At 37.4% G+C, this 11,223-nt stretch overlaps 1 pseudogene; it reads right to left on the bottom strand.

Moving 5' to 3' along the window:
* Window positions 1–10,919, bottom strand: part of LOC129760929 (signal transducer and transcription activator-like) — a 34,972-nt pseudogene extending 24,053 nt beyond the window's left edge.
* Window positions 10,920–11,223: the final 304 nt, after the last annotated feature.

Here is an 11,223-nt window from a genome sequence, read left to right on the forward strand (position 1 = left end):
TCAAACAAAAAAAAACTTCTACCACTCTACCTGGTTTAAAGTTCTGTCTAAAAAAGTCAGAATTTTTTAAATGATTTTAACTTATTTTTAAAAACTATTTCAAAAACAAAAGCTTAGAGAAGAAAAATTCAACGCATATTTGGATTCAGGGCATCCAGAGTAATCAAAAAAGCCCTTAAATTATTTGCACATCGGAAAAATGTGGTCTTGCATAATTTATTAAAACCACTTGGAATGTGGAGCTGAGCATTCGAATAGAAGAACAAAACAAAAAATTACGTTGAGGTTGATTTTGGTTTTTTGAAGACTGTTTGATATCAGCATAAAATTTGTAGTTACATAAACGATTTTTCATTATCAAAGTGATTAGTAAAAGAGTAAGTGATATGAAGTTTAATTTTTTTGCTTATTTTAAACCGCCAACTCCTCCCCCCCCCCTTCTCCCCTCCTCCCCTCCTCCATTCGCACGGCTTTGCCTTCTAATGATCCCTCTTGTTTCTCTATGACTACACCACCCATCGACTCAAGATTTAACCGAACGAGAACATATTGTCGATCGGCTTTGCCAGATTGGAAACCTCACAAATCCATAGGTTTGGCGAAAACTGAAAAATTACTGATTTTGAACTTGATGACTGTTTTTGGTCATCAGGTAGCACATTCGTTTATCCGTATATTTCCCTGACAATTTTTTCCGTTGAAAAACCGTACGAAATGCTGAATATCCGTAGATTTCGAACATCGATCCGTAGATCCGTAGAAGTGCTCAAAATCCGTAGATCTTTGGAGAAATCCGTAGATCTGGCAACGCTGATTGTCGATTGATTCGGTCTTGCCGTTACTTACGGTCAAATTGGTGAAGCGATACTCAAGGTTCCGAAGGTGTTGCTCCATTTCAAACCAAATCTTATGATTCTTTCTTTGATTTGGCACGCAAATACACATGTGAGATACCGAAGTAACCATAAGCACTAAAATCTAGCACGAACTCTGCTCTAACGTCTGCTATAGAGCTTGATTCTGTGCATCACATTAGCTCTGTGAGCCAGGTTTGGCGAAATTAACTGCTGCTTCAGTGCAGAAACTGGTATAACCCTATAAAAGCACTATATTAGCATTGGTTGATGCTATAATGTTGGCGGTCAAAATGCTGGGAAAATGTAAATTGCGTTCAAAACAGGGACGACCATGCGGAAAAAAATATTTTTTCGATTTTTGTTGGGCTATATTTTTCTGCCATGATACCTGATTTGTTATTTGTTTATATTCGCTTATGCATATAAAGGGGATCTCTCGCGTTGAATTTCCTACATGATTTTTTTTATTTTTCGGTTGAAGATGACCTGGAATCGAACTCATGACATCTCATCTGACTGACATTTTTCATCGACTCTGCTTGTGGACCTATCATGTCCGCGTTAAATCTTTGAAAAAGCCCTATTTGAATCAAATTTCTAGCAACACGTGGCCTAAATTTGCATTAATTCAGCATCATTCAATGCTAATGTGCCTTGGCCTAATGCCACTGTAGTGCTTACATTGTGCTGAAAAGCATCAAAACAAACTTGTGTGTTGCCAATTTAATGCTTAGAATATATAGCATTTGTTATTCTGATTTAGTGCTATGTGGCATTTCAAAAGCATTGTGCAAAGATGATAAAATGTTAGTTGCATTTCAAAAGAGTGGTATAATTCTAATATGATGCAGCAGAGCTGTTATAATGCAAAATTGCACTTGATGTGCTGACATAGTTTAATTTAGCACCTAAATGCTGGTAGAAACCTACAAAAATGCAAAGCTTTAGTGCTTATGGTTACTTGGGTATACAAGGAGTTGGAAGGTCCAGCAATAGACCAATGGAGCTCAACTTATACGCTTGTGACTGTCGATTCCATGACGTTCACCGTGGTGTTACTGGCTAACGCACCTTTGTACTGATTCGGAGATTGTAGGTTCAAGTCCAGTCGGTGAGCCGTAGCAATTTCCCCCCTAATTTCCCATCACCTTGAGAATTTGATAATTATCAGGTACAAAATGTACCAAAACAGAATCATAAGATTTGATTTTCATGAATACCGAAAATATCGGTTTTGAAAGGACGTACAACCGGCAGTCGGTATAGCAAAAATATGCCGGGAAGGTCGTTTTTCAATTTCTGCATTAGGTACTGTAATTACTATCCTCGATAGCGACATTTGAAAACTTTTCGGTTCCTTGTATGCATAATGAGCATATTTCATAGCAGTGTTTAAGTTTGTTCTGGAAACACCTCTTTGTTCATATTGACTCCATGCAACTCATTTTAAAATCCGTACCGAGTGAATTCTTCCATTCTTTTTCTAATCTTGAAATAAGAGGCATAAGAGAATTTAAGTGATATTGTTAAATTTTATTTGAAGTAAAACTCATTTGTCCCCAGCATCCTTCCTCGATGTTGGTCATCTTCCTTCTCCAAGCACACAGATGGTTAGTAGGTAGTGTCCCATAGATGCTTGGTTACGCCATGCATTTTTTATGGAGGGAAGCTAACTGGTGCATTAAATCGATGGCTGTGTCCAGTCAACCAAGTGGCTCGACTGGTTTTGCTGGTGCTCGTCCAAGATTTTGGTGACAAACCTGTATCCTAACTAAAAGATGGTCCATCGGGCGGAAGAGATTTCCTGACCGTCGTCGGTGGTGTTAAACCGAACTCTCTTTTCCGTAAACGCCAGCCAGACTACTCTGGGCCCTGACCATGAAAGATTAGGTTGGATTCGAAAATGTATCAGCAGTTCCCGAACATGCAAGGTTCCATCTATAGTTATGTTTGCCAGTGGATAATAACTAAACACTAGACTGTTGGCTACCGCCCAAAACGGATCACCATGAAGGCTTCAGAGAGCAAAAGTAGCAGCAGCAGCAGCAGAAAAAATGAAGCATTAACTTCGCTGGCCTTTATGAAATTGACCGAAAGAGAAAGTGTCCGGATATTACGCTGGCATGGCATGGCGGTGACCGGCCATTGAAGACAGGCTCTCGGGCGAACTCTGGGGGCCACTACCTATGGAAGTAACTATGAAGACAGCTATAGGTAGCTGGAACTGGCTGGAAGTTCGAAAACTGGTTTGGAGATGCGGTAAATGGAAGAAGCATTCCTTCCTGGTTCAGTGCCAAGTCCAGCCCGGTTGTAATCCTCTTGGCAGTCGTAGCGGCTTAAATATACCCAAAATTGTATTGAAATTTATCGTTCAGAAAAATTTACTTTTAACCATGGATTTTTTGTACACTTTATACATGTTTAAAACAAGTTTCTATAAAAAAAATTTGTATTTTTCAATGAAAAAGTGTAATAACATTAACACGTTTCTGGTATCTAAAGAAATAAGTTATCCTTTATTTAAAAATATTCGTATAATTGTGCAAATAATTAACACTGACATAAAACTAATCGATTGGTCCCTAGAGGAGACTTTTGAGGGGTCCCAAGAGATAAGAAAACATTTCCTGATCCTGACTATGTTGCACCAGAAAGGCCGAAGCATCAAGAAACAACCGCACAAAAAAAAACAAAGTGGAGCCCACATTTTGAATCCTCTAAAACGGAATCGAGATTCTTCAACCAGCTGAACCTGTTTTTCGGTAGCCATTCATGTGACATTCCGGTTGATGCTTTCACTCTCGTTCCGATTCAAGGAAAAATGGAAGAAGGAAGGAGGACTTCGATTGGCCATGTGAACAACAACTGCCCACCGCCTTTTGAGCAGCTTTATCGCCTTTATGATTTTTTTTTCTTTCACCGTAGTGCAATCTTCCTGCCTACTCGTCGCCGTGATGCTACTCGGTGTCTACCCTGTCTAGTGAACAAAACCCGGAAGCTGGAAAAAATAATCAGCGCTGTTATCGGCACATCGGCAAAAATTCAATCTTGGACAAGAATGATGATTTAATCATTGATGGTCTTTACAATGTTGAGGGAGAAGGAATTCGAGGAATGTGAAGAGAGCTTTTATAACATTGAACTAGTCATATCAACGCTGGTATTAAAAGCATTTTTAAAATTTGGAAAATTTTTGACTTAAAAATAATGATTTCAAATTGAATGTTTTCAAATAAAAAAAAAATTTAAAAAAGGAACACTTACCACCCAAGTAACAATTTAAGCTTTATTGTGGTCAGCACAGCTTCGTTAGAGCTGCATTACTTAATCTTCATAAAAATATGCCTATGAGCGAACCATTGATTGCTTAGCTTTAAAATTCTGTTAATTACTGAAAATCGTATGAAGGTCCCACAATATTGATATTGGGTGAAAGGGCTAAACGAGTAGAAGTTAAATTTTTCTATCCTACACCACTTAAGATGGTGACTTATCTACAAATTTCTGCAAACGATCGAAAATTTCATTACAAATTCATGCTATTTTCAGTTATATACGCCAACTTAGATTTCAAGATGGCGCCAAGAAGAGAAATGTGATTTATACTCGTTTAGCCCTTTCACCCAATACCCACATTGTGAATGTTTCATGAGATTTTCAGTAATTTACAGCTTTGGAAAGAAAAGCGGAAGCTGCCTTCATGGATTAATATGTGCATCAAGCTACAAATTGTGTCTCTCAGGCCCTTTCACTCAATACTCATATTGTAGAGATATTAGTACCTCATTCGGAGTTTTAAAATATTTCAAAGATTTTTATATATATATATTTTTTTTTTCAATTGACTCAAATACAACACACATGACTTATGAAAAATATGTAAAAATGACAATTCCAAAATAATTATTTATGTGCAATCTAGCATCAACGTGCCCTGTTCCATCTTGATTGAGATCTACCACCTAATATTATTACGGTTACAAAATCAAGCACTGCGTGCCTTTATAAAAAAAAAATGCAAAAAAAAACTTGCTAAATTTTTTTTTATTTATGCATTATATGAGTTTTAGTACAACATTCATTTTTTCAAATTTTGAACAACTTTTTTAAAATAAAAATTTTTTTTTTGACATTTTTTCTAAAATTGTATACCCACAGAGGTTTAGGAACATGACTTTCAGTACCTTTTTGGTTGCAGTTTTCACACTAAGTATAATTGCCAGTTGGTCCGGTTTTATCAGGGTTCTGTCCGGATATTTGATACATAATTCAAAGGAACTAAAGGAACTGTCCGGATTTCATTGGAAAAACTCCAGATTTTGCCCGGATTTATTCACTTTTTAGCAAATCAAACAAAAAAAAAACAAATTGTGCAGTACATTTTATGTATGCCTACAAAACGTAATTTTTTGAGCAAATAATCATGAAAGGTTTTTTGTACGCGTATAGACGGGGTTCATGTTTCATCCAGCTAATTTTTAATTCGTTTTCAACATCGTTTTATTCTTTATTTTCTAATAGGCATTTCAGTCTTTAGAAAGCAAATTACAGAATTTTACAATTTGCCCGACGTTTCGGCCTTTGATCTCGGCCTTTTTCAAGGGATAATTTGCATTATACTGTATCTGTTCCTATTTCATAGGTTACAATCCGCCAGAAATTCTCTTAATACAGTATACACTCAGGAACATATACAGTAAAATGCAAATTATCCCTTGAAGAAGGCCAAGATCAAAGGCCGAAACGTCGAGCAAATTGATAAAATTCTGTAATTTGCTTCCTAAAGACTGAAATGCCAATTAGAAAATAAAGAACCAAACAATATCAGTCGTTTAAAATTACCAAAAAAAAACAACAAATAACAAAAAAATCTCAGTTATTCGTGGACTAATTTTAATAACAATTGTACAGATATATAGCGTATGTAGTATGCAGTCTCAGTCTTGAAATATTTCCAAATTTAGAAAATAGTGGTTGATGTGGATAAAAAATTCAAAAGTAAAAGTACTGAAAGTTATGTTCCTTAGTCCCTGTGGTTATGCAAGTTTAGAAAAAATGTCAAACAAAATTCCTTCAACGAAAATGTTTTACGTTAAACAAAAGATATTTTGAATCATAAAACTTAGCTTCTGTGAGTTTTTCAACAACAAAAATGGGATATTGGAGGATTAATTTTTCCTAAAAGATTTTATGAAAACAGTGAACGGGGATTGTCCAGCTCATTCCTACAGTTTCGCCTGATCTACTCTCCAAGCTATTCTATGAATTTTATCCATAAACTTAAATTTTTAAAATCTTCAGGTTTTGCGATCTAACGCAACAAAAAATGGCTGAAATCGGTCATTATTTGACGAAACGGCATTCATTTTAAGAAGAGAATTTCGGTAGAGGCGGTCCCGAACATTTTGACGCCCCATTTATAGTGATGAATATCATCCTCAAGAATAGTAGCTCAAAAGCCTGATAACTTTTTTTACCTTAACTCTCAACAAATCATTTCAACGATCTTCGGATGAAATATTTGTAATAATTTAGGATTTTTGAAAAATCATCAGCCGAAATCAGTCAAAGAGGACCACATTTGCTCGGGTGTTGTCCAAATTAAGGGTTGAGTATTTTAAAATCAAATGCCTGGATTTTCCTGGTTTAAAAATGAAATTGCCTTAATTTGTACGGCCTGGATAAATGTTAGAAAAAACTGTGACAACTTTTGTTTAGAGTTTATGAACCAACGCAAATTTCAATAATGATGATCAAAAGTCTAATATTAATATAGCCTAATTTTTGCATATCAGATTGCTCGGTTTTTGTTAATTTTATTCCCCACAAAGCTCAAGAAAACTGAAAATTACAGTTGATTTTTACTGTATTTCTTCATAATTTTTCTCAGTTTCGATAATACTCGGCACTAACCTGAATATTGATGGTATAATATTTTGAAAAGTTTATCAAAGTCCTTAAGTTGAATTTCTAGAACTTGAAGCAGTATGACTAAAATAATGTTTAACCTTTTTTCCGGAGGGCCTCCCTGAGCCTGGGGGGTGGGTCGGATTAATTACACCACGACCTCCATTCAGCAAAGGATGATGGGAAGGACAGGCTCTCTTATCAGTTTTTAGCATGAATCCAGAACATATCAAGCAAAAACAACCATATCTTATAAGTTAGATTGTTTGCATCAGATTAATTTGAGACCCTCCTTTTTCAGGGCGAAGCTTAAAAAACAGATTAAAATAATCACAACTTATCAAGATTTACAAAATAAGTTTAAGTCCTCTTTGTATTGCAATTATAAATTCCAGCTGCAGCTCATAGCGGTTGCTTTTGAATTATGTAATAATTTGATTCAAAATAATGCCAATAAAACAATAAAAATTTGAATAATTTCCGAAAATATCATTTGTATTTGAAAGGTGTAGCAAAACACACCGGGTCAGCTAGTAATCTGTGTCATTGTAAAATATTTGCTCGCTATTATGTAAAAAAAAATTTTCTACATTAAAAAAAACCATGAGTCTTTCCTGAATCTTACTCTACCTTGTTGTAGATACACAAGCTTAAGCGCGATTATTGAAGTGCAAGACCCATGAAGCAGAAGATCCTCAAGTTTGAATCGACAGAAGTGTGAAACAGCTGATGTTTACAGCAGATAGTTATAAGAACCAAGAATGAAGAAAAACAGTGGATAAACACCATTTCGAAATTGTGACACTTTGTTAAGAATTGCCGATGAGTCGGTTCACGCACTGGCGGATCAAACTGTTTTTGACACTTCGCAGTTCCTGTTTTGATTTCTTATTTTCCAAATCTACACGCTAAGAAATCAAAGCGAACATTTGGATCCTCATTAAATTTTCACTCACACATTTTTAGTAATATTTCTCAGCTCAATTGGATTGAAAAAAAAATGAAAAGGAAATTAAATGTTTTCAGTACCAAATAATGAAAAATCAATAATATAATTTTGTGAATCCAGCTGAAACCATAAGAATTTGATTAAATGAATTTAAACATAAGAGCTTATCTAACTGACGTTATTTATATTCCTTGAAAATATATTGTAAAAATTTAAAATAGTTCAGCCTTTTCTTTCAGTACGTTTACCGGAGACGTTTACCCTATATTGGATTTTCTGTCCCTGAAAAGTGTCGTCGTACAAGTATGTGCACTTGTTTACCGCTTCCAGTCATAATTTCACTAGAAGCTTCCTTGGGCTTGTGATATAGCTCAGTTGGCAAGTCTGTTGTCTCCTGAGCAGATGTCCGCGAGTTCGAGCCCAAAAGTAAACATCGAACACAGTTGTACCGGATAAGTTTTTCAATAACGATCCGCCAACTGTAACGTTGATAAAGTCGCGAATGCCATAAAGATGGTAAAACGACTATAATCGAAACAAAAAAAAAACTAGAAGCTTCCGAACATTCGATTCGGCACATTCGAATTCTTTAGAAGTATCCACATTTGGACATTCGATGGGATTTGTTGTTTCCAGTAGAAGTGCTGCCTCAGAATATTCAATGCAGAGTGGTTTGGTCTAGAAGAAATATGTTGGAAAAAAAGGTTTTAAAAACACGTTGCACAAACATTTCAATAAATAAACTTTTTAAGAATATTCAACTTTATGTACATTTCCGGAGAGATTTCCGTCAAGGAACCATCAAATGCGCTAAATTTAGTCCCCAAAATGGGACTCGTTTTTTTTGCTATCTTAAAACTGAGTTTTGAGTAAAATATCTTGACCATGCAGCTACATGAAAAATTTCGACGCATCCCATTTCTCCTTCGTAAAATTTTCTAAACAGGACCTGCGAACTGTCACAACAACCCAGCAAACATTTTTGTAGGTATAACAACTTTTTTATACGTTTCATATACATTATAGAATGATCGTATGAAAATCGAAAAAACGGTATTTACCTACCAAAGTGGAGGCAATATACAAACATATTTCACCACCCAAAATTGTGGTCCTTCGAGCCGGATTGTGGCCCTTTCAATTGTATGGTGCCAGGAACTGAATGTTGTACGAGGAATAACGACGAGATGCAGTTGCGGTTCCGGGGCTTGCCCGCCAGGGTTGTGTACCGATTGAAGGCTTCGTTCTTGTTCTTGTTCGAGTACAGGTAGCACAGATTGTCGAAGTTTCGGATCTAATTCGAGAGGAACCGATTGCCGAAGTTCTTAGCCGTGAACGGTTGGATGTGCAGGATTTGCGGCTGTTCATCGTTACTTTCGTCCTCCCAGGCGATGGTGATGCCACCCAATTCACTGTCGGAGAGTCGCAACAGAAATTCCTCACGGACACTTGAGCAGATAATCTTCGGTCTTGAATTAGTGGATGAAACCGATTATGCTGCCGTCGATCCAGCGAGCTTGTAGATGTTTCCCGGGTCACTTTGATCGCTGCGTAGGACCATTCCCAGAAGGCAATGATTTGCAAAGATTTGACTTGGTGATGGTAAGGTCGTTTGAGACCGGGTACTGCAGGATCAGGAAGTGCAGGTTCGGTATTTAGGGCTCCGGCTAGCTGATTCCAGGATACCTTGTCTGGCACTTGGAACAGTACCCGGTTGTTGTCTTCGAACGCATTGTCCCAAGTGATGGTTGTCCACGATTGTGGCTCCTGGTTGTCGTGTACGATGACCACTACTGGGAAGGAGATGGTCTAAACCGAGAAGACTTGAATGCCTTAGCCAACCGAAAAAAATAGATTGGAACAGCAGTACCCTTCTTTTTCGCTCGCTTAATCTTCTTTAATGATATGTTTCTAATATCTACTAACGGATAGCTGCTCGGTGGTTTCGTTATACTCCAAATTCCCACGGTTGTTCATTATCTCCTCGCAGGACTGCTCCGATGCTTTGTTGGTCTGCTGGGTGGCCTGCGCCTAGGACTCTGAAATGATCGATACCCAAACCAGTAGTGGGTTACACGAATAGCGTTTAAGTCTTCTAAACCAGAGGTCATGAGATCGATTCTCGGCCACGGCATACACAGTACACTTTCTGTGGACTGGTGGTGTTAGCATTAGTAAGATGCTAGCCATTATATCCTTGAAAGATGTATGCTTTAGTGTTAAGTTGAATTTAGATCTCTTCAAAGAACCATGAAGTTTCACTGAGATGTTGAGGTTGTTGCCGATCAGCAATCGAACGGTGTCCGCGAATCGGGTATTGGACTTCATCACCTGTGGCGATTACTTCTCGATGATAAAGCTAGTGGTGATGAGGGTTTTGAGCAGATTTGTCACCTCGACCAGCGACTGCGGCAGAAAATCGGGCAATTTGGGTTCTTCGATGTTCAACGCCAGCCGGATCTGATCCTTGGTGTCCCAGATGATTTCGGCCCCGGGACATCATTCCCGACGAAATCTTGGTTGATCTTTCACTGTGTTATGTATTTGTGAACAACTTTATCCCAGACTTGCGAGATCATTTGGATCGTTTTGCGAAAGATATTCTCAGATTCAGACGCTTTCCGGGGATTGACGTAACCATTTCGTGAAACAACGAGATATCTCATATTTGGTACGCAATGTGTTAAGATAAGCTATCGCTTATATTATTATGTTATAATATTAAGGTTAAACATCAGAACGCCCTTCTTATCCATTTAAGTTTAACTACAAATCTTGGATCTGTATCCTTTGGACAATTAAAGCTCTTAAACTATACTGATTTGTGCCTAGACCTGACATATCCAGTAAATGTTCAAATATGTTCCGGAAATTTTATGTTTATTGTTATTGTATTGTTCAAACAAACTTCAATTTAGAAGAAAAGATCCATTAACGGACGAAACGTTTTGAAACATCAAAAGATCGACACTAAGAGCCCTCTATGAGGAAATGAAAACGTCCCAGAGTGAGGCTATTGTTATAAATTGACATGGCAATATCCGCGTGATCACATTTAGATCCAATGACAGAGGAATCAATCAATTCAAATGCCAATCGAAGCCTTATACCCCAATACTAGCTAGGCAATCAATGTTTCCCAATACCGAAAACTAACCATTTGCAGTGTTGAGGTCCACACCACTATCAAGATTGTTATGGTCCATAATATAAAAAAAAAACTAACAGCAAGTTCTACGACAGTTTCATTTGAGAACGCTCGAGGAACCCCAGAAAGGTGTTCTGCAACATGTCTGGTGTACAGCAGCATATTTGAGCCTGCCTTGCATCAGGCAACACTAAGTTTATAGTAATCACCTGGTCCGTCCGGCTTTTGCTATAGCAAGTTGCGTTCGTTTGCAGGTTTGTGTTCTAAACGGACCTCAACCGGGCAAACGTCACTACTGTCATAATGATGGCTGCACCCACTTCAGAGGAACCAGTTTTGCACCCCAATGAGCCTAAGACAGA

The sequence above is a fragment of the Uranotaenia lowii genome, unplaced genomic scaffold (genome assembly GCF_029784155.1).
Source record: "Uranotaenia lowii strain MFRU-FL unplaced genomic scaffold, ASM2978415v1 HiC_scaffold_85, whole genome shotgun sequence".
NCBI lineage: Eukaryota > Metazoa > Arthropoda > Insecta > Diptera > Culicidae > Uranotaenia > Uranotaenia lowii.